Genomic DNA, 24646 nt, shown 5'->3' on the forward strand with positions numbered 1-24646 from the left:
TAGGGTGGTCTGTTGTGACTAGTGGGAATACTAGGGTGGTCTGTTGTGACTAGTGGGAATACTACGGTGGTCTGTTGTGACTAGTGGGAATACTAGGGTGGTCTGTTGTGACTAGTGGGAATACTAGGGTGGTCTGTTGTGACTAGTGTGAATACTAGGGTGGTCTGTTGTGACTAGTGGGAATACTAGGGTGGTCTGTTGTGACTAGTGTGAATACTAGGGTGGTCTGTTGTGACTAGTGGGAATACTAGGGTGGTCTGTTGTGACTAGTGTGAATACTAGGGTGGTCTGTTGTGACTAGTGGGAATACTAGGGTGGTCTGTTGTGACTAGTGGGAATACTAGGGTGGTCTGTTGTGACTAGTGGGAATACTACGGTGGTCTGTTGTGACTAGTGGGAATACTACGGTGGTCTGTTGTGACTAGTGGGAATACTAGGGTGGTCTGTTGTGACTAGTGGGAATACTAGGGTGGTCTGTTGTGACTAGTGGGAATACTACGGTGGTCTGTTGTGACTAGTGGGAATACTAGGGTGGTCTGTTGTGACTAGTGGGAATACTAGGGTGGTCTGTTGTGACTAGTGGGAATACTAGGGTGGTCTGTTGTGACTAGTGGGAATACTAGGGTGGTCTGTTGTGACTGTGAATGTTGTTCCTATCAAATGTTTGTCCAGGCTTGGCTTAGTTTTGTGACTCTCTAGTTTTCTACATACATGTACTCAGAACACATACTGTATTTTTTCCATGGTATAATCCTCACATCTGGTTGGGAGAAAACCTTAAAGGGGTACTCCAGTGGAATCATTCTTTTTACATCAACCGGTGTCAGAAAGTTAAACAGATTTGTAAATTACTTTTTATTCCAGTACTTATCAGCTGCTCTATGATCCAAAAGAAGTTATATAGTTCTTTTCTGCCTGACCACAGTGCTCTCTGCTGACACCTCTGTCCATGTCAGGAACCATCCAGAGCAGGAGAAAATCCCCATAGCAAACCTATCCTGCTCTGGACAGTTCCTAAAATGGACAGAAGTGTCAGTAGAGAGCACTGTGGTCAGACAGAAAGGAAATTGAAAAATAAAAGAACTCTCTGTGGAGCATACAACAGCTGATAAGTATTGGAAAGATTACGATTTTTAAATAGAGGTAATTTATTTACAAATCTGTTTAACTTTCTGGCACCAGTTGATTTGAGAAAATTTTGTTTTCCACTGGAGTACCCCTTTAATGTTATTAAAAAAATTGTAGTAGATTCTCCAGTGCTTGGCATTTTGCCTTCTCCAGCAGTTAAGAGCAAAAGTTCATTTGATACTGGATTTCTTGGCTATAACTACTCAGGCTGCTCCAAACTTCCATCCTGGAAGGACGGGTTACTATCATCTGCATATTGGCTTTCTCTGTTACGTTGTAATACTGTAAAGACACTCTTCTAAGTTGTACAAGTGGCAATGGCCAACATATGCTGTTGTGAGCTGCAGATGGGACCTAGACTTGCAGGTTTTTTTTTGCAATACTATCCACACTCATCATCACTAATCCTACAGCGCCATTTGTTTTATCCAGTGTATGTATGTGTGTATATATACACATATACAGAGTCATGGCCATAAATGTTGACACCCCTGAAATATTTCAAGAAAATTAAATATTTCTCACAGAAAAGGATTGCAGTAACACATGTTTTGCTATATGTGTGTATTGGAACTAAACCAAAAAAAGAGGGGGAAAATGCAAATTGGACATAATGTCACACCAAACTCCAAAAATGGGCTGGACAAAATTATTGGTACCCTTAACTTAATATTTGGTTGTACACCCTTTGGAAAAAATAATTGAAATCAGTGGCTTCCTATAACCATCAATAAGCTTCTTACACCTCTCAGCCGGAATGTTGGACCACTCTTCCTTTGCAAACTGCTCCAGGTCTCTCTTATTGGAAGGTGCCTTTTCCCAATAGCAATTTTAAGATCTCTCCACAGGTGTTCTATGGAATTTAGATCTGGACTCATTGCTGTCCACTTCAGAACTCTCCAGCGCTTTGCTGCCATCCATTTCTGGGTGCTTTTTGATGTATGTTTGGGGTCATTGTCCTCCTGGAAGACCCAAGATCTCGGACACAAACCCAGCTTTCTGACACTGGGCTGTACAGTGCGACCCAAAATCCGTTGGTAATCCTCCGATTTCATGATGCCTTGCACACATTCAAGGCACCCAGTGCCAGAGGCAGCAAAACAACCCCAAAACATCATTGAACCTCCACCATATTTCACTGTAGGTACTGTGTTCTTTTCTTTGTAGGCCTCATTCTGTTTCCAGTAAACAGTAGAATGATGTGCTTTACCAAAAAGCTCTATCTTGGTCTCATCTGTCCACAAGACGTTTTCCCAGAAGGATTTTGGCTTCCTCAAGTTCATTTTGGTAAAATGTAGTCTTGCTTTTTTATGTCTGTGTCAGCAGTGGGGTCCTCCTGGGTCTCCTGCCATAGCCTTTCATTTCATTTAAGTTCGCGCTGACACTACTGCTCCCTGACCCTGCAGGACAGCTTGAATATCTCTGGAACTTGTTTGGGGCTGCTTATTCACCATCTGGACTATCCTGCATTGACACCTTTCAGCAATTTTTCTCTTCCGTCCACGCCCATGGAGATTAGCTACAGTGCCATGGATTGCAAATAGAGATGAGCGAAGTTACAGTGATAAGATTCCTCACAAACTTCTCTGCTCGGCAGTTGCTGAATTTAGCCTGATAAATTAGTTCAGCTTTCAGGTGCTCCGGTGGGCTTGGAAAGGTGGATACAGTCCTAGGAGACTCTCTCCTAGGACTGTATCCACCTTTTCCAGCCCAACGAAGCACCTGAAAACTGAACTAATTTATACAGGCTAAAGTCAGCAACTGCCAAACAGAGAAGTTTGTGATGAATCAAATCGCTGTAACTTCGCTTATCTCTAGTTGCAAACTTCTTGATAATGTTGCGCACTGTGGACAAAGACAAATCTAGATCTCTTGAGATGGCCTTGTAACCTTGTGATTGTTGATATTTTTCCACAATTTTGGTTCTCAAGTCCTCAGACAGTTCTCTTCTCTTTTTGTTGTCCATGCTTAGTGTGGCACACACAGACACACAATGCAAAGACTAAGTGAACTTCTCTCCTTTTTATCTGCTTTCAGGTGTGATTTTTATATTGCAAACACCTGTTACATAGTTACATAGTTAGTACGGTCGAAAAAAGACATATGTCCATCAAGTTCAACCAGGGAATTAAGGGGTAGGGGTGTGGCGCGATATTGGGGAAGGGATGGGATTTTATATTTCTTCATAAGCATTAATGTTATTTTGTTCCAGGAATGTATCTAATCCTGTTTTAAAGCTGTTAATTGTTCCTGCTGTGACCAGTTCCTGAGGTAGACCATTCCATAAATTCACTGTCCTCACGGTAAAGAAGGCGTGTCGCCCCTTGAGACTAAACTTTTTCTTCTCCAGACGGAGGGAGTGCCCCCTCGTCCTTTGGGGGGTTTAACCTGGAACAGTTTTTCTCCATATTTTTTGTATGGGCCATTAATATACTTATATACGTTTATCATATCCCCCCTTAAACGTCTCTTCTCAAGACTAAACAATTGTAACTCCTTTAATCGCTCCTCATAGCTAAGATGATCCATGCCCCATATTAGTTTAGTCGCGCGTCTCTGCACCCTTTCCAACTCCGCAGTGTCCCTTTTATGGACAGGCGCCCAAAACTGAACAGCATATTCCAGGTGAGGCCGTACCAATGCTTTATAAAGGGGAGTATTATGTCCCTGTCCCTTGAGTCCATGCCTCTTTTGATACATGACAATATCCTGCCGGCTTTGGAAGCAGCAGCCTGACATTGCATGCTATTCTGTAGTCTGTGATCTACAAGTACACCCAGATCCTTCTCTACCAGTGACTCTGCCAGTTTAATCCCCCCTAAGACATACGACGCATGCAGGTTATTAGTACCCAGATGCATAACTTTACATTTATCCACATTGAACCTCATTTGCCAAGTGGAGGCCCAGACACTTAGTCTATCCAAGTCATCCTGTAACTTATGCACATCCTCTATAGACTGTACCGTGCTACAAAGCTTGGTGTCATCTGCAAAGATAGAAACAGAGCTGTTAATACCATCCTCTATATCATTGATAAATAAATTAAACAACAGCGGGCCCAGTACTGAACCTTGGGGTACACCACTAATAACCGGGGACCAATCAGAGTACGAATCATTGACCACCACTCTCTGGGTACGATCCATGAGCCAGTGTTCAATCCAGTTACAAACTAAAATTTCCAAACCCAAAGACCTTAACTTACCTGTCAGACGTCTATGAGGGACAATATCAAACGCTTTAGCAAAATCCAGAAACACTATATCCACAGCCATTCCTCTGTCAAGGCTTCTACTCACATCTTCATAAAAGCAAATTAGATTGGTTTGACAACTTCTATCCTTAGTAAACCCATGCTGGCTATCACTTATAATACTATTATCCCCTATGTATTCCTGTATGTAATCCCTTATAAGTCCTTCAAACAATTTACCCACAATGCACGTTAGACTTACCGGTCTATAATTGCCTGGCGAAGACCTAGAGCCCTTCTTGAAGATTGGTACCACATTCGCCTTGCGCCAGTCCCTTGGCACAATACCAGACACCAGAGAATCTCTAAATATCATGAACAAGGGTACAGATATTACTGAACTTACCTCTCTAAGAACTCTTGGGTGTAGTCCATCCGGCCCTGGAGATTTGCTTACATTTACTTTACTTAACTTACCTTGTACCATCTCTACATTAAGCCAGTTCAGTACATTACATGATGTGTTACCAGCACTGACCTGGCCAATGTCAGCTCCTTTTTCCATAGTGTATACAGAACTAAAGAACCCATTCAGTAGCTCCGCCTTCTCTTGATCGCCCGTGACAACCTCCCCATTATCATTATTAAGGGGTCCTACATGCTCTGTCCTTTGGTTTTTTTTGCATTTATATATCTAAAAAAATATTTAGGATTAGTTTTGCTTTCTTTGGCCACCTGTCTCTCGTTTTGAATTTTTGCTGTTTTTATTACATTTTTACAGATTTTCTTAAGCTCCTTGTACTGTTTAAATGTTATAGCTGACCCATCAGATTTGTATTTTTTGAAGGCTATTGTTTTGTTGTTTATTGCTCTTTTAACATCATGTGTCAGCCATGTAGGATTTCGTTTTAATCGTTTATATTTGTTCCCCTTTGGTATATATTTGGCTGTATAGTTATTTAGAGTTGATTTAAAGATGTCCCATTTCCCTTCTGTATCAGTATTTGAGAACACCTCCCCCCAGGCTATGTCCTGTAGTGCAGCCCTCAGCCCAGGGAATTTTGCCTTTTTAAAGTTATATGTTTTTGCCTTCCCCGCCTGTCTTTGTTTTCTACATTTTAAGTCAAAAGTAACTATATTGTGGTCGCTATTACCAAGGTTTTCCCGCACAGTTATATTACCAACCAGCTCTGCGTTGTTGGAAATGATCAGATCCAACAAGGCATCACTTCTTGTTGGGTCCTCCACAAACTGGCCCATAAAATTATCCTGCAATAAATTTAGGAATTGTCGCCCCTTTGTAGTTTTAGCCAACCCCGGACCCCAATCTATATCTGGATAGTTAAAATCTCCCATTATTACAACTGTACCTGTCCGGGCGGCCCTCTCTATTGGTTTATGAAGCCGAACTTCTATCTCTTCAGTGATATTAGGGGGTCTGTAGACTGTTACTTGCCTCAGGTGAGTTTAAAGGAGCATCACATGCTTGAAAGAATCTTGTTTTTCCACAATTTTGAAAGGGTGCCAATAATTTTGACCAGACCATTTTTGGAGTTTGGTGTGACATTATGTCCAATTTGCTTTTTTTTCTTCCCTTTTTTGGTTTAGTTCCAATACACACAAAGGGGATAAACGTGTATAGCAAAACGTGTTACTGCAATCCTTTTCTGTGAGAAATACTTAATTTCAGGGGTGACAACATTTACGGCCATGACTGTATATATACCAAAAAATTCTGCAGCACTACAAAAGACAAAAGGCATTTGTCATATGATGCCAGCGTCCACAACCTGATCACTGTTCCAGCAAACATCCAAACAATGGTGCAGCATTCAGTTCCAAAATAAGGAGCAGTTTATTTTCTCATGTCACAGCAGGCAAGCTTGATAAAGGCTTCATGGAGAAGCTGAAACGTTGCTTTGCTCTGACATGACAATATAAATTGCACCTTAGTTTGGAACTGTGTGCTACGCCATTGTTTGGATATTTGATGGAACAGTGATCCGGTTGTGAACGCTGGCATCATATGGTATAGAGGGAGAGAGAGAGAAAAAAAGGCGCACTGAGTGCCGTTATCCTGGTAACATATGGTTGAGTGGCAGATGGGTGCAGTGCTCACCTGGCAGAGCAAACCAGTATATGCATATCAGTCAAATCTGACTTACTTAGACAAGGGCAGCCAGCATCAATTGTGGACCGAAGCCTAGACGCTTTAATAAGTGAAGTCAGCATGGAGAAGAAGATGCATGCGAGCCTGGCACCCCCCCCCCCCCCCATTGTTCCTGAGAGGAATTCACTTGTCTCACGGACGGCAGTTGAAGTTTAAAATGTACCTGTCATCAACAAAATCTTTTTATATAATGTAGATAATACCATTATATGTATATTTGTAAGATACATTGGTTAAAATTTATGTATATTTTTGGGTAAAAAAATGCTGTCTCTGCAGCTATTGTCTGTGTGTCTCTATGATGAGTCCAAAAACAGGAAGTGAGGGTAGGACAAGCAGGGATCAGTGCAGACTCCTGGCTTGTCAATCATCCTGATGTATGAGCCAGGAGCATGTTATAGAACCTCAGTGCAGACTGTCCTGCTTGTCCATCCTCACTTCCTGTATTTGGACTCCTCATAGAGACAAACATGCAATAACTGCAGGGACAAAAATATACACATTTTTTAACCAATGTTACATATATATATAAAATGACATTATCTACATTATATAAAAAGTTTTTGTTGACGACAGGTACACTTTAAAAAATGTATTGAAATAAAATTAAACGGAAAAAAAATTACAGCAAGGGACAACGCATTTCAAAGGTATTGCAACCCTCTTCCTCAGCTCCATTCCTGCATTTCAATAATGCTACTGGGTCATGTGATCCCCAGTGGGGCTACAGGAGAATAACGAAAGTGGTCAGTCCTTGTTGTAACCTTAGGGTCATAAAGGATTTATGGGTATGGAAATCTAGGTAAGGCATTAGTGGTATTTCTTTTTTTGAGTTTGTAAACAGACTTGTGCAGCATGTAGTATTAGAGAAGATGCATGGGATGGTAACAATATGGAGATGACAATACAGGGAAATAAAGAGCCTGGAGGTAACCTAAGCAGAATGTTTTATAGATTTTTGTGTAAAATCTCTGCTCATTCTGGGTTTAAGAGTCCAGTGGTTTGCCTTATTGAATGATTGACAGCATTTTGTGAATGAGTAGGACCGCCCACTTGACTCCTAAGCCCAGAATGGTCAGAGATGTGCATGAAGAAAATACATGTTGCACTGAATCTTTTCACACTAAACTTTCGATCAGTCTGCTCAGCTCCTTCTGCTTTATAATGTAATGGTGGCAGAGCAAACTTATTTAATGTGACAGGTTCCCTTGTGGCTGATACATCTTCTGTGTCTTTTTTGTTTTTAATCCTTTTCCAATCAGTCTGAATCCGAATATAAATTTCTACTATGTGATCTAAAGTCCCCCATGAGTTGCCCAGAAATGATTTAATATTCTAGACTTTGCTTTAGGAATGAGCAGCCGGCAACAAAATCATTTTGTTGTTGATATGTGGATTTGTTCTCTGTATACAATATAAAGATTTACAGAAAAAAGGTATATTTTTCATGTTCCTTCTCTAAATCTGGTATTGTTACACTGTAAGTCAGTGTTTCCCAACCAGGGTGCCTCCAGCTATTGCAAAACTACAACTCCCAGCATGCCTGGACAGCCAAAGGCTGTCCGGGCATGCTGGGAGTTGTAGTTTTGCTACAGCTGGAGGCACCCTGGTTGGGATACACTGCTGTAAGTTGATAAAGTGTGTGTGTATATACAGGTTTCACCACCTTTCTGCAGTGCCTTGTCAATGCTTTCTGCGGAATCTGCTGAGAAATGCATTGCCGTTTATGGAGACAGCACATTTCCGAGTGGTCCTAGCGCCTGCGAATTCTGCCGGTGCCTGCTGTTTGCAAAATGTCCACTGGAAAATTTCCATGAGGACATTACGCAAAAGTTCCACTGTGTGAGCCTGTGGCCTTTCCTAGGGAAAACCAATGATTGCTCATCCATGAATAGGTCATTGATAGCTGATCATTGGGTGCTGACACCCAACTCCTCTGCAGATCAGCTGTTATGCATAGTCGCAGCACTTTTAGGCTCCATACATTATGTAGCAGTGGCACTGGGTTACTGCAGCTCAGCCCTTATGCACCTTTATACAATAAACTGAGCAGAGGCTTTTTGCTCCTGTATATATTTTTGCATCTTTGCGCCGCAGCTGTGCAGAGCAGCTGACTGGCAAGGGTGCACCCAATCCGCCATTGGTGGCCTATCCTGTCAGTCAGTAAGTCAAGAGTGGTGGTTTAGGAAATAATTCAAATTTCATTTAAATGGGCACTGTCAGATTCAAAAATGTATTATATGTTGTACATCTTTGCAAAACCTAAACCTTGCTAATATACTTAGAAAGCATGGCTTATATAAAAAAGACCACTTGGGGTCCCTCTACCATTCAAAACACAATCCAGTCCAGTTGCAGCAGCATCTTCGTCCCAGCTGAAGCACAGGCTGAGACAAAGTCCGGGGAGTGAGGGCGGGACTAGCACTCCTATCTACCGGACTCCTGAAAACAGAGGAGGGGATTACAGAGCAGTCTGCTGTGACTGGATGAAGAGACCCAGCACAGCAGACTCAGGAAGGAAGTGAATGCATGGTGAGTGAGGGTGGGCTCAGTGCTTGCCTAAGACATGCCCCTTCCTGAGAAGTGGATGTCAGAATGAGGGAGAGGCAGAACAGAGGGATATGTGAACTAAAGACCGAAGCTGGACACATAAAGGGAATTATTTCTCCCGTTACTATCTTCCATCGCAAAAAAACGTCCGTTATCAATAACGGACTATAATGGGTTCAAACGGCTATTAGAAAATCCCATAGACTATAATGGGATTTTCTAACGGACGTATAGGATTTTGTTACTGCCGTTTTCAGCTGGTTTTCAGACGGAACTTCATACGGATGTTTAAAAACTGAGAATTTTGTAGTGTTAAAGAAGCCTTATAAAGCATCAACATGACCTATAGCGTAACACATAAAGTGTTTTTTTTTTTTTTGTTTGTTTATTTTTTTTATGACTATGCCGATTTCATACCTCTGTCAACCTCTTTTACACCTTTAGCAAGTAATATCCAACATGAGAAGTAAAGATGCCTTCTCTGTAGGTGACAGATTCATTACCTTTTGGTGCCTTACTGCTGAAATACATCTTGATTTTTATTCAGGTTAGAGACTTGGAAGACACAAGGTTAGAGTGAAGGGACATAGAACAAATGGGCAGGAAATGCAACATGAATGAGCAATGATGGCATTTAAAGGCTTTCCAGATCTCACCTAACCTTTTGTAAAGACAAATGTTTCGGTGTCCTTCCTATCTTTCTTTTGACTCCGTGTAGTCCTGGTATGTGCCTGTAATGATGTATAGGGCAGCACAATTTCCATTTTTTTCCTATGCTTTTATTTTACCATTCTGCAGTGATTTCCTTTTTCTTTGCTCCCGAAAGCTGAGATGTAAAACCCATCTTCTTGTAGACAATCTCCCAAATATAACTCATTATGTTCCTGTTGCTCATAGTGCTTTTTCCTGAGCACAGATTAGACAATAACAAATCACATAGTAACAGTCGCTGTGTCTTTGAAAGGAAAGCCGTAGTGGCTATCTGCATGTGCGGCATCAGTTTACGTAAAAGATGGGTATCCTTGCGAAAAAAATCTCTGTGCGGCTCCGGTTTCATTTCCCTGGTGCAACATGTGCTGACATTTTGATTCCTATAAATGTAAAGCAGAGACCCAATAATCTCCTTTCATTGCTGTTATTCAGCTTTTTCGATGATTACTACATCAACCTGTATGATAGATTACTTTGATTTAATGTTGCTTTTTTTTCTTTTTGAGTGCACAATAACCAAGAATATGCAAGTCCTATTATTCAGTTCCCTGTGATATGGTGCATTGCTGCCCCTTAGTGGATACATTAGGATACATCAAGTATAATCGAGTTGCGAGTTTCAACTTTTCTGCAGTTTTATGCAGTATGTTTCAACTAGTTTATATAACCACAACCTTTTTGAGTGGCCCATGCAATTTTGCTCTGAAAAACTGTCTTTATGGCTGGTCCCGTCAAAGAAAAAAGCAGATAGAATGCAGTGTAAAGTGTGTAATGGGGCAAGCTAATGTATAGTATAGAAATAAATACTCATAATGATCATAGTACCCTGAGTCAAGACTGTCTCATGTTGATTTACTGGTCCCCAGCATGATACCCCTTTTCTTTCATGTTTTCCAAGAATGGCTCCCTTCTTATCCTTGGTCCCCGACATGACTCCTCTCTCATTGCTGGTCGCCAGCATATCTCCCAATCTCATTTCTGGTCTCCAGGGTAGCTCCACTTCACATTCCAAGACCCCTACATGGCTCTTCATCTTATTTCAGGTCGTCAGCATGGCTCACTTCTCATTCCTGGTCCCCAGAATGGCTCCCCTGTATTTTCTGATGCCCAGGATCACTTCCTTCTCATTCCTGGTGCCTAGTATGGCTCCTCTTCTCTCCTCTTATTATTGGTACTGTGAGAAGGTGAAAGGCATGGTGGCTGATGGGCGATATGTGTCACCAAGGCTCCTGGCCTTGGTGAAGTAAGAGCCGATATTTATTCAGTGTCTGTGCTGTGATGCAGACTGACAATGTGGCCGTTATATGGCTGGAAGGCCAATCCAGGATGGCTCTTACTGGGAATGATCATGTGTAGGGTTGGGGCCATTCCCCACAATCCAGGCCGTCTTTTGTTGGCCTTAAAGGGGTACTCCCGTGGCAAACTTTTTTTTTTTTTTTTTTTTATCAACTGGTGCCAGAAAGTTAAACAGATTTATAAATGACTTCTATTAAAAAATCTTAATCCTTCCAGTACTTTTAGGGGCTATATACTACATAGGAAATGCTTTACTTTTTAGATTTCTCTGATGTCATGAGCACAGTGCTCTCTTCTGACCTCTGCTGTCCATTTTAGGAACTGTCCAGTTGATTTAAAAAAAAAAAAAAAAGATTTCCACGGGAGTACCCCTTTAAAGCTAGGCTGCCTCACCAGCTGAGGGGGATTTTGCCAGTTGCAGCTCACGCTGCCAGAGAAAGCTGAGTGTCGAGTTCTTCCCTGAGAGTTTGGAAGCTGGTCAGTAGATTGCCTGGAGGCCTGGAAAAGACTTGCTTGATGCCGCATGACATGGACTGAGGTGTGAACAAACACCTAAGGAATACAGGTGGACTTTTGATACATTTTCCTTAGTTCTGCATTTAACCCCTTAATGACCAAGCCCATTTTCACCTTAAATGGGCACTGTCATGAAGTACAAAAATTTATATGTTTTAGTACAGTGGTCCCTCAACATACGATGGTAATTCGTTCCAAACGACCCATCGTTTGTCGAATCCATCGTATGTTGAGGGATCCGTGCAATGTAAAGTATAGGAAGCTGTACTCACCTGTCCCCGTCGCTCCGGACCAGGTCCTCACCGCTCCCGATGCTGTCCCAGGGGCTCCCGATGCTGTCCCGCTACTCCGGTGTCTTCTTCGCGATCCTCCGGTGTCTTGTGCATCTTCTGCAGGGTCCGGGCCTCGCTTTCTGGTGACGTAATTACGCTGCTGCGCTAGCGCGGCGTGCGTAGTGACGTAATAACGACGCCGTAAAGCAAGGCCCGGACCCTGGAGAAGATGCGCAAGACACCGGAGGATCGCGAAGTGGACCCGGAGCAGCGGGAATAGGTAAGCGAACCTGCCAGGGATGCTTTAACTGCTATCCGACAGCAGCTTAAGCATTTTGCGCTGTCGGATAGCAGTTAATGCGATGGCCCCGACATATAAAAGCATCGTATGTCGAGAGTCTCAGGGTACGGTAATAGATTTAAAAGCCTCGCGCGCGCAGGCGCAGCACTACACAAATAGCGTAGGGCTAACGTAGGCAGCGCTAGGAGCCTGGCGTTAGCCCTACGCTATTTGCGTAGTACTGCGCATGCGCAGTTCTACGTTAGCTGCGCGCGAGGCTTTTGAATCTGTTCCCGTACCCTGACAGCTGACAGGGACGGGGAACAGAGCCGCGCTCGGCATTCTTGTGACACCGCTAGTGGGCACAGGGACCCCGCTAGCGGTCATGGTAGCGCTCGCGGGGGGCACATTTGACACCACTAGTGGGCACAGGGACCCCGCTAGCGGTGATGGTAGCGATCGCGCTCGCAGGGGGCACATTTGACACCGCTAGTGGGCACAGAGACCCCGCTAGCAGTGATGGTAGTGATCGCGCTTGTGGGGGCACATTTGACACCTCTAGTGGGCACAGGGACCCCGCTAGCGGTGATGGTAGCGATCGCGCTCGCATGAGGCATTCTTGTGACACTATGACATTAGACAATAGGGTGCCTCCAGCTGTTTCACAACTACAATTCTCAGCATGGCCTGACAGCTAATAGCAATCATGGCATGCTGGGAGTTGTAGTTGAGAAACAGCTGGAGGCACCCTATTAGATAAATAAAACACTCATGCATAGACGATGTGAGGGCGGAAGCAAGCGCCCAGCAAGGCATCAGTGACGTCTCGCCTGCTGGGAAGCGCTGCTTCCTGCCCTGCTTTAAAGAGCAGATTTAGAAGCACTAAATCTGCTCTATTAAAGCGATTAAAACAATTTTTTTGAAGCCAGGTAGGGGGTTAGGGCTAGATTACTACTAGGTAGGGACATATTAGATTATATAGTACTTGGTGGGAGCTACCCTTTAAGGACCAGGCCAATTTTATTTTTGCATTTTCGTTTTTTCCTCCTCGCCTTCTAAAATCCATAACTCTTTTATATTTCCATCTACAGACCCATATAAGGGCTTGTTTTTTGCGTGACCAATTGTACTTTTGAATGAAACCTCTAATTTTACCATAAAATGTACGGCGAACCGGCCAAAAAATTTTTTAGCGAGTAAATTTAAATGAAAACCAAAATTTTGCCCATTTTGGAGGGGTTCGTTTTCACACTCTACAATTTACGGTAAAAATGATGTGTTCTTTATTCTGTGGGTCAATACGATTAAAATGATACCCATGGCTAGATACTTTTATATTTTTGTACCACTTAAAAAAAATCTAAAACTTTTTGTACAAAATCAGTAATCTAAAATCACCCTATTTTGGCCACCTATAACTTTTTCATTTTTCCGTATATAGGGCGGTATGAAGGCTCATTTTTTGCGCTGTCATCTGTACTTTTTTTAGACACCCCATTTGCATATATAAAACTTTTAGAGAATTTTTTATTATTATTTTTTTTTATAAAATGTGACAAAAAAGCAGCATTTTTGGACTTTTTTTTATTTTTTACGTTTACGCCATTCACCGTACGGGATCATTAACATTATATTTTGATAGTTCAAATATTTACGCATGCGGCAATACCAAATATGTTTATTAAAAAACACATTTTTACGCTTTTTTGGGGTAAAATGGGAAAAACTGACAATTTTTATTGGGGGAAGGGGATTTTTCACTTTTTTTTACTTTTTATTTTTACATTTTTCAACTTTTTTTTTTTACACGTTTTATGTCTCCATAGGGCACTATCTATAGCAATCTTTTGATTGCTAATACTGTGCAGTGCTATGCATGGGACACAGCACTGCTCAGTATTATCAGTGATCTTCTGCTCTGGTCTGCTTGATCGCAGACCAGAGCAGAAGACCCGGGAGACGGTCGGAGCCAGGTAAGGGGACCTCCGGCTGTCATGCTGGATGATCGGATCGCCGCGGCAGTGCTGCGGGCGATCCGATCATCCAATCAAAGTACCGCAATGCTGCAGATGCCGTGATCTGTATTGATCACGGCATCTGAGGGGTTAATGGCGGACATCCGCGCGATCGTGGATGTCGGCCATTACGGGCGGGTCCCCGGCTGCTGCAAGCAGCCGGAACCTGCCGTGTATGACGCGAGCACCCTTCCGATGCTCGCGGTCATACACAGGGCGTAAATATACGTCCTGGTGCGGGAAGTCCCGCCAAACCATGACGTACATTTACGTCCGTGGTCGTTAAGGGGTTTAATGTTTGCCAAGTGTGAATAAAACACTGATCTTTGAGTTGAAAAGTCCTGTTTCCGTGCCTCTATACTGCAATGGCACCTGTCTGCAAGAGTGAGACATCACAGTACCGATGATGGTCCTCATTTAATTTCTAGTCGCCGGCATAGCAATTCTTCTATTTTCCCCCACCATGACACCTAAGTAGCAGTCTACGGGCTTCCTTGTTCATCAATTGTATTTGCTTTCTGACAGCCTCCCTTTATTCTTTTGACACTTGGTGGTGCTGGAAATGTTTCCCCTTTGTCTCTCCAATGATGGGGTACAATACTGCCAGAATATCTTGCAAGTCTCCTCCTCCTACTTTCTTTCATTGGGAAGGTACTGTGCCACTCTGCATTCAGATGATTATTAGATCCAATATACCCTAAGTATGTGATCTTCTCGAAGAGGTTCCAAAGAGGTGTGTTTTTTATTTTTTTATTTATTTTTTGTTTTTATTTTGTGTATATATATTTTTTTAATCAAGGAAGCTTCCATCAACTAATAAAATTGAGCACAGAAAAAAACTGTCTAGGTTTCACTGCATTGTTTGTGTTTTTTGTTTTGTTTTGTTTCTGGGCCCTGTTTTTAAATATATGCCTTTATGAAACACCATCAGAAGAGGAGGAATGTAGTGACGACTGGAACATTTGACAGCGGCATCTGCTGGGGAGCACCAGAGGTAAGCATGATGTTGTGTGTGTTGTTTTTTTTTTTTAATGCATAGAGAAGTATACAGATTTTGCTGAAAGAATGAACATGTTTATTCTTTCGGCAGGGTCTGGGTTTAAGAATTTCCTTCTGCTGTGAAAATTCTATATTGTTGAATGGTGCAGCAGAATTCCATTGAAAACAATAGAAGGCTGCAGTACTGTATTCTTCAAAGCATAAGTGTGAGCAGTTTCACAGTTCCAATGCAGGGCTTCTCCTGCTCTTTATTTTCAAATGCAAAATACATTCGTATTCACATTGGCATAAAGCAAAACATAAACCTGCTTGTTTAGCACTAACTAAACACTTGCCCTCACTATACAGAAAATTTACTACTGCCCACTTGAAAAAAATAACTGCCAATTGTCCAAAATTCTGTTTGTGCCGCCTTCTGGAGTTCAATTCCAATTAGAGGGCCAGGTTCCTCTCATCTTATCCAGGCAAACTGACTCTCAACTATTCTAATTTCCTAATTACAATATGCCTTCAGCACCTGTGCTGATCTGGGCTTGTCCGAAAGCCTGGTGTGGTCCAGGAAGTGGAATCCTGCCAATCCACTAAAAATCCTGCCTTTCATTCAAAAAGATTCCTGGCCCGGAAATATGACTAGCCAAGAGTCCCTTGCAGTTACGCAAAAAAGAAGGTTGCAGCAGCACTCTTGGTCAAAAAATGGAGGCTCGTGGTGCACTTCAGGAAGCTCTTAGTGCACGCTGTTGTTGCAAATACAAAGTATACAAAAAATAAGGTTGCAGCCGCACTGTTGGTCAAAAAAAATGGAGGTGTGCACCTGTGTATTATATATACATGGTATTATAGTTGTGCTGGCTATTTTTATTTTTTTTCTATGCAAGTTAGGGGGAGTGGCACCCTCTCTAGCTGTGCACCCTTCCCTGTTCACGGGAGGTTTTTTAAATTGATAGTGGATCCTGCATCAATTTATCCAAAGGATAGGGGATAAGATGTCAGATCGCTGGGGTCCCGCTGTTGGGGACCCCGGGGATCGCTGCTGCAGCACCCCTCTATTATTACTGCGCAGAGCGAGTTCGCTCTGCACGTAATGACGGGCAATACAGGGGCCGGAGCATCGTTACGTCACGGCTCCGCCCCTCGTGATGTCACGGCCCGCACCCGTCAATACAAGTCTATGGGAGGGGGCGTGGCAGTCGCAGCGGCGATCCCCGGGGTCCCCAGCAGCGGGACTGCGGCGATCTAACATCTTATCCCCTATCCTTTGGATAGGGGATAAGATGCCAGGGGCGGAGTACCCCTTTAACTATTAGTTTACAGAAGTGAAATACTTTTAGGAAATAAGCCAAGCAAACTAAATCCGAAGCCGTTAATAGCTGTCTCGCAAACGCATTTCTTATATGTAAACAGCATTAGACACTTGGAAACCCTGCTGTTCCAATCTGTTACTTGAAGACTTTAGCATCTGGAGATATTAGGCTAAATTAGCTTTTCAAGTGCAAAACATAGACTATATCTTTATGGATTGCTGTAATAAATTATTTCCCCAGTTGTTAGCTTTTTTAATTTTATTTTTTATTTTTTTTTAAACCCTTGCACCCATACCAAAGCTTAGGAGGCCTCGTCCTGCTCTATTGCTGCTATGTACAGGCCAGCATATATTAGGATCCAGGATAAGTGTTTGTTAGTCAAAGAACCAGCTGACTAAACAGATGCATTGCCAGAGGATGCATAGCAAACTGAACAAGTAGACAGCTGTAAATGAGTGAACCTGTGTTGAAATGTTAACATAGTATTTAGTCAGTGGCACGTAAAGATAATGAATATTAGATGTCTCTGCAGTAGGCCCGTTCCACACCATATTTAGGGTACAGTCACACACAGCAGTAATAGTTTGGCAAAAGGCTGCACTATCTCTGTTCTGCAAAACACTTTCCTCTAATGTGATATAACCCCTTGGCGCCATGCACTGATGCAGAAAGCATGCAGATATGGGTCAGTGCAAATGAATAGGGCAAAATCTATGCCTGTGCTATCCCTTGTAAATGCATGGAAGTGTTTGATGGGCAGCTTCTTACACCAATGGCCAAGATTAGCGAGAACTCCTGTCCAGGCCAAGGCCATTTAATCCCTTAATGTTGACATACTAAATGATAAAGGGGTAAGATTTCTCTTTAAGGTGAACATTGTAACAGTGTGTGAAGGCCATAAACGCTACCCTTGGGAAGAATAAAACACTTGAACTCAGGATGGGGACTGAATAGCATAGAAACCAGAAGGAAAGTTAAATTATCGACTCACTCCACGGTGGTCCATAGTTGGTAGTTTCATTTGGATCCCTTCCCCCCCCCCCCTTTTTTTTTTTTTAAACAAAATTTTTATTGAAAGATTTTGTAACTTTACAAAAAAACAAAGAAGTCAAACTCATAACATAAGGCCCTATGGCCTAAATCAGAAGCACAGTCGCATAAATAACAATATAGACTGAGATCAAACATTGCAAGTCAGAGCAGGTCATCACTAAGCCCTTGAGATCCAATACCTGTCAGCAAAAAAAAGAAAGGGCCTAGGGACTGTCCAGCATAATCTGGGGGATGAGTGACAACCTGCAATGCAGTTAGTATGTTCACTTAAAGTAGCATAAAGCCAACCAAAATAAAGAAAAAAGGGGTGGGAACAACAAACCCGTGGGTATCAAACAGAAAACAAAGGACAAAGACTCGACAAGACACACAACAAAGAAGACAAACAACAAGGCGACCAAGAAAAAAGAAGAAAAATAGAAAGGAAAGCAGGAAGTTAGTTAAAAGAAAATATTACGGAGGTTGTTGATACGTGAACCGGTCCCAAGGCTCCCACACAGCAAGAAGTAATGGTGTAGTGTTATGGCGATAAGCGAATCAAGAGATCGTATTTCACGTATACAAGCCAACAGGTTGGATTCCGAGGGAGGAAGGGATTGCTTCCAGGACTTAGCTGTAAGAGTTTTAGCAGCAAGGACTATGTGCGTGAAGAGTTTAAAAGGTTTCTTTGGTATACCAGGGCAGGATAGATGGAGGAGGTAGGTCATAGGATTAAGAGGAATAGGTGTACCCAGGACTGTAGCTAGAAGGCGTGCCACCATTCTCCAAAAGTCCTCAATAAGCGGGCAGGTCCAGAAGATATGAAAGACACTACCAAGACTCATGCCACAGCGCCAGCATTGAGGAGGAATGTTAGGGTTCAGCTTATTTAACAATTCCAGAGTATGATACCATCCCATCAACATTTTGTACTGCGTCTCTTTGTAGGCAGTACAAATAAAGGTTTTTTAGGCCCTTTCCCAGATAATCCGCCATTGGGCAAGAGTGAAAGTAGTATTCAAGGCCTCCTCCCAGTGAGACATGTATCAATGAGAAGGGGAAGTGCCTACGGAGGAGGAAAGAAGTATAGAATATATATATTGGCGAGGAGTCCCTTCGTCTGAGAACCACCACGACACAACTGTTCAAAACAAGTAGGCAAGGATACAGTCAGTGATCCGAGTTTAGTAGTCATAAAGTGTCTAAGCTGCATGTAGTGGAGTCGCTCAGAGGGAGGGAGGCCCCTACGTGAAGCAAGCAGATCAAAAGAAAGGGAGAGTTCTAGAGATAGAGTCAACCACATCTGCCCAGGAAAAGAGTCCCCGGGACCCCATTCACGCATCATTCCGGAGGAAAGACCAGAAGGATAGTCAGGATGATAAAGGAAGGACTGTAGCGGAGAGGCACGAGAGAAAACTTAGCGTGTAAAAGACATTGGGCCAAGAAGTGAACAAACAGTAGAAAATGAGGAGGAAGAGCTCCATAGCAAGGTATTGGGGTGAACACGAGCCAGCCACAGTTTTTCAAGCTCCATCCACCTTCTGTAGGAATAAGAAGACCAAGCAGCTAGGTGGTGCAAGTGAACAGCCCAATAATATTTCATCACACCGGGTACAGCCAGCCCCCCATAGACCGAGCAGCCATCATAACCGACATAGGAAGCAATGGCTTTTGCCATCCCATATAAAATGGAACACAGCTGACAGCACTCCTCTGTGCTCTCTCCTGTCTGTTAGCACTCCTCTGTGCTCTCTCCTGTCTGTTAGCACTCCTCTGTGCTCTCTCCTGTCTGTTAGCACTCCTCTGTGCTCTCTCCTGTCTGATAGCACTCCTCTGTGCTCTCTCTCTTGTCTGATAGCACTCCTCTGTGCTCTCTCCTGTCTGATAGCACTCCTCTGTGCTCTCTCCTGTCTGATAGCACTCCTCTGTGCTCTCTCCTGTCTGATAGCACTCCTCTGTGCTCTCTCCTGTCTGATAGTACTCCTCTGTGCTCTCTCCTGTCTGATAGCACTCCTCTGTGCTCTCTCCTGTCTGATAGCACTCCTCTGTTCTCTCTCCTGTCCTATCAGACAGTGCTAGCCCATTCTCACTTACTGGACTTTGTCAATGCCTGTGCTTTAGCTTGGAGAAAGCCATGATTTTATAAGCCATGATTTCTATAAAAAGGAAATTTAAAAGTTTTTATGAAGTATATTAGAAAGGTTTATGTTTTGCCAAGATGTACAACATATAAACAGTTTTTGTATCTGACAGTGCCCATTTAAGGCCTCTTTACACAAAGAATTATCATCTGAATGTACATTTATAGGAACTCTCATTCCCGTTTATCTGCCCGTGTAAAAGGATCAGCCGGCGAATGAGAAACCGCCTGTTCATCGTCTGATTAGACCTGTTGTACAGGCATTAAAGTTAGTGCTCTTGGCCGCACATCGCTATGTATAAACGGGGGATAAGTGACCAACACTGAAATTTAAAGGGCTGCATCAATAATCCAGCAATTGTTCATGCAGCCCGGCCTCTAATTGATTGAGCTGCCTGAAGGCCTATTAAGCGCACACTGATCTCATTGATCGGTGCTTGTTATTGTGCAGTCGTTGGCCTTTGTAAAAGTGCCTTTAAACAAGAAATGTTTTTCTGAATACTTAAGAGAACAAAGGTTGTGGTATTGTAGGTCCGCACCAAGTCCAAGGGGGTAGAAGAATTTTGCCAGCCAGTGTGCTCTGTTCTAGTAGAGTTTGGTTTGCGTGTCTCTTAAAGTGTCCCTGTCATTTCTGAAAAGAGAGATGTCAAAAGTTTTGATGAGTTGGGGTCTCCGTGCTGAGACCCTTACTGATCAGGCAAAAGTGCGGGGAGAAGGATGTGCTTAACTCCCTGGCTTGCAGCACTTTTTAACCTGTGGTTTCATTATTAGTCTTTGGGCCATAGGATGGAGATGGCTGCGAGCTGGGGAGTGAAGCATGTATTTTAAATGACAGGGGCAGGGCACTTTATACCTTTTAAGGGTAAGTTTACACGGTAGATAGTCTATGCGGAATTCCGCCAAAATATTCTGCACAGACATTCCGCTGTAGCAGAGTCTCGTTGATTTCAATGAGATCCTGCTGCATTGTTCACACGGTGGAATTTCCCCGGCACGTATTTCTGCTGTGGAAATCCTGATTCCGGCTTCTGCAGAAAGAATAGACTTGTCTATGAGACGGCGCACTTCTGAGTGGTCCAAGCGCCCACTGGATAAATCAAATGTGTGGAATGTCCGCCTGGGTTTTCTGGGTGGACATTCCGTACATTTTTTGCTGTGTGAACACGGCCTTACTGCCCCATGAAGATCCATTTTAAGTTCATGGCAAAATAGATGTTTGCAGACACTTTAAAGGAAGCAGGTAGCTTGTGAGCACGTGTTTGAAAACCATAGGCAGTATATTTCAAGGTAAGATGTAAGATTGAAAACCTTTGAAAGATCAATGTGAATGTTATACCATCAAAGTGACTTATCAAGGATAAGAGAGATAAATATTTTATTCTTCCTGTCAGTTTATAAAGTTGCCATCTTCATAAAAATCATTGAGCAGTAGTACACTTAATGATTGAATTTCCATTCTTCAGCTAGGATGTAATATGTTTTTTCTTTTTTTTAATAAAGGTTATGTCAGTAGTCCCAAAAATGTTGCAGATCACAAACTTCTTTACATGACAGGTGATACTAAACTATACTATGTAGTAACAGTTAAATGGGGTTTCCCACTGACACCCAGCACCACCGCTGATGAGCTGTTTCGCAAAGCCACGTGCCATGACTCATGGACAAGCCTGATGCTGCTGCAGGACTGTTTAGTGTCCCAGTAGGTATGGGGACCCCTAGTGTTGGGATTTTCAGGAGCTGTTTTCCTAATTAAATATTCAAAAAATTTGAAACAACCATATTAGAAAAGGTCTTTAATTTTCATCACATCTAAAATGTTTTGGGATCTGACAGTGCCCATTTAATGCCCCTTTTTTAGAAAGGCATGAGATGGATTTGAAATAAAAAAGACCCAAAACACACAGGTCACATCTAATTTCTGCCCCTGCTAGGAAATGTACATCTACAGCTGTGATTGTGATTTGTTGTATAATAGCATACATACAGAAAATAATGGATTCCTTAAGAGTTGAGTCTGACACGGGGCCCTACATCTGTTATTATTGCTTCTTGTCACTTTTGATTTCTACAGTCTGTACCCAATTTTAATGTATCATCGAAACCTCACTCTTTGTTTTCTTTAACCTTGAGAAAATTGGTTTCTTTTAACAAACCTGATGGCCATTTTGGGATGTGATCTTGCATATAAGATATTTTTTTCTCTACAAATATCATTTAGCATATATGTGTGTGTGTGTATATATATATATATATATATATATATATATATATATATAGACACACACTAAAACTCCTAAGAAGCCCACTCCTTTGAGAAGACCATCTCTCATCTACACTGCTTTTTATCTCCTGTGACTGTTTTTTTTTCTCCATCAAAAGCTACCCTCTTTAAGCAAACTGTCCCCTTGTCCAAGCAAATACCACCTTTTCAATCCATCAGTGGAAACCCCCTTTGATAAGACCACACATTGGAGTTAAAAGTTCATAGGACCACGGATGAGATGGGTATCCATGCTGGGGACAAGGAAGAAGCCATTCTGTGGACCAGGATTGAAATGGAAAGCCTTGTTGTATGATTAGGAATGAGATAGGTAGCCATGCTGTGGAGTATGAATTACCGTATATACTCGAGTATAAGCCGAGTTTTTAAGCACGATTTTTCGTGCTGAAAACGCCCCCCTCAGCTTATACTCGAGTGAACTCTCCACCTGTCAATCTCTTCTCAGTGGTCTTCAACCTGCGGACCTCCAGATGTTGCAAAACTACAACTCCCAGCATGCCCGGACAGCCATCGGCTGTCCGGGCATGCTGGGAGTTGTAGTTTTGAAACATTTGGAGGTCCGCAGGTTGAAGACCACTGCGGCCTTCATCATCATCCAGACCCCGCCTTTAGTTTTCTACTCGCCTCCCCTCGGTGGGAAGGAAGGGTGAGCTGGTCCGGGCCATCTATGCTGCAGGGACCGTCCGGTGGGGAGGGTTAGTCGTTCTGGGCTGTCCATTTTCACCGGGAGGCCCTCTTCTCTGCTCCTGGCCCGGCCCCGGACTACTGACGTCACTTTGATGAGGACGCACAGGGACGTCCGTGCACAGCAGACGTACCTGCGCATGAATGTCCCTGTGCGTCGTCGTCAAGGCAACGTCACTAGTCTGGGGCCGGGCCAGGTGCAGAGAAGAGGGCCTCCCGGTGAAAATGGACAGCCCGGAACGACTAACCCTCCCCACCGGACGGTCCCTGCAGCATAGATGGCCCGGATCAGCTCACCCTTCCTTCCCACTGAGGGGAGGTGAGTAGAAAACTAAAGGGGGGGGGGGTCTGGATGATGACGAATTCCGCAGTGGTCTTCAACCTGCGGATCTCCAGATGTTTCAAAACTACAACTCCCAGCATGCCTGGACAGCCGATGGCTGTCCGGGCATGCAGGGGGTTGTAGTTTTGCAACATCTGGAGGTCCGCAGGTTGAAGACCACTGAGGATTGACAGGTGGTGATGATGATGAAGGGGGCGAGGAATGATAACGGGGTGAAAATGACAGGGTGATGATGAGGGGGTGTTAATGACGGGGGTCTGGATGATGACATGGGGGATGATGTATTTCCCACCCTAGGCTTATAGTCGAGTCAATAAAATAGTCGAGTCAATAAAATTAGAGGCCTGGCTTATATTTGGGTCGGCTTATACTCGAGTATATACGGTAGATGGGGAGCCATGCTGTGTGCATCGATCTTTGTTTGAAAAAAATAGACCATTTAAGCTGTGTATCCCACCTCTCTTATGTAAGCCAAAGAGGAACGTGAAGTGGCAAAAAGATCATAACTTGTTTACTTGTGCCAGATATTAGTTAAACAAATTAAATATACAGTAATTTTTATAGTGGTTTATTCTTCTTTTTAAGCAGACTTGCATTCCTTCAGATGTTTTAGACCTATACTGTTCCCCTATTTACTTAGAAAATCGCTGCTCAAACTAGGCCTCCTGATTTGACCCCCCCCCCCCCCCTACGCTTGGCTGAAATGTAAAACTCTTACTTGCCATTATTATTTTTCTGTCTGAAATAATCCTAACCTTCCTGAATTGTGTAGGTTTCCCAAGTAGTTTTTTTGTTGGTTTATGATGGGAATTATTTATTTATCTCAATTTTATAGAGGTACAGTACTAAAAACAAGTTTCCAATTTTTAGGAAGACTACAGATGCCTACAACTTCTGCATGCAGTTGACATTTAGTCTAGGTCCCGTGACATGTCTCTGTTCTTCTACTGTTGTGGATGATCTACTGACACATAAGTCTACTACAGGTGTTATCTCTTTAACATGATTATCTTCTGTCTTCTTATCAAGCCTAACCTTTGGTTGTTAAGGAGAAGTGGGACTGAATCTCATAGTTTAGCTCAATTATTCTTATTACGGTATATCAGGTCTACAGAACACCCTACTTCTTTATAATTGGGGTTCACCCAGATTTGGTTTTGCCCTGGCTGTGTGCATCCTGCTGCCCATCTAATACATATGATTTGGGAGTGCCCTTTTCTTGAACAATTCTGAAACAGTTTCATCCAGTTTTTCAAGTTGGTCTATAGTTTCACAATTCCTATGTCTCCTCTAGCCTGCATTCTTGGTTTTCTGGAGGGTGGTGATGAAGAAGGCGGGCTGCAAATTGGCGTTTGTAGAATTCTATGCCTTGCCAGTGTAAGGATCTCAGTTTGTCATCCCAACTATGTCCTGTGTTCTTTTGGATCACATATAATTTTATATGATCCCTATTGTCTGTGTACTTGGATATTGTTTAACCTATTTGTGTACCTATGTAGACTGCCATCGGGCTTGACCCTAGATGAAATGGGGGCATTGTTTTTGTATCTTTTTGTGTATTTTTATCTAACAAAAAAAGTGAAAGATTAGCGAAAAAAAGCCTATATTTTTGGATCTATAATTTTTTTTAAGAGAATCACTAACAGTTTGTTTGGCTTTGCAGAGATCATTGACTTTAAAAACCACTGAGATAGAGAACCTACACATGTGTATAATACTTACTACTTGGGAG

General features: G+C 42.8%; 1 protein-coding gene across 3 annotated transcripts in view; it reads left to right on the forward strand.

The window, feature by feature from the left end:
- The window catches only part of MRPS5 (mitochondrial ribosomal protein S5), a 91724-nt gene that overhangs the window by 19365 nt on the left and 47713 nt on the right, over positions 1-24646 (forward strand). The gene's annotated exons all lie outside the window — the stretch shown is intronic.

The sequence above is a fragment of the Hyla sarda genome, chromosome 3 (genome assembly GCF_029499605.1).
Source record: "Hyla sarda isolate aHylSar1 chromosome 3, aHylSar1.hap1, whole genome shotgun sequence".
NCBI classification, from domain to species: domain Eukaryota; kingdom Metazoa; phylum Chordata; class Amphibia; order Anura; family Hylidae; genus Hyla; species Hyla sarda.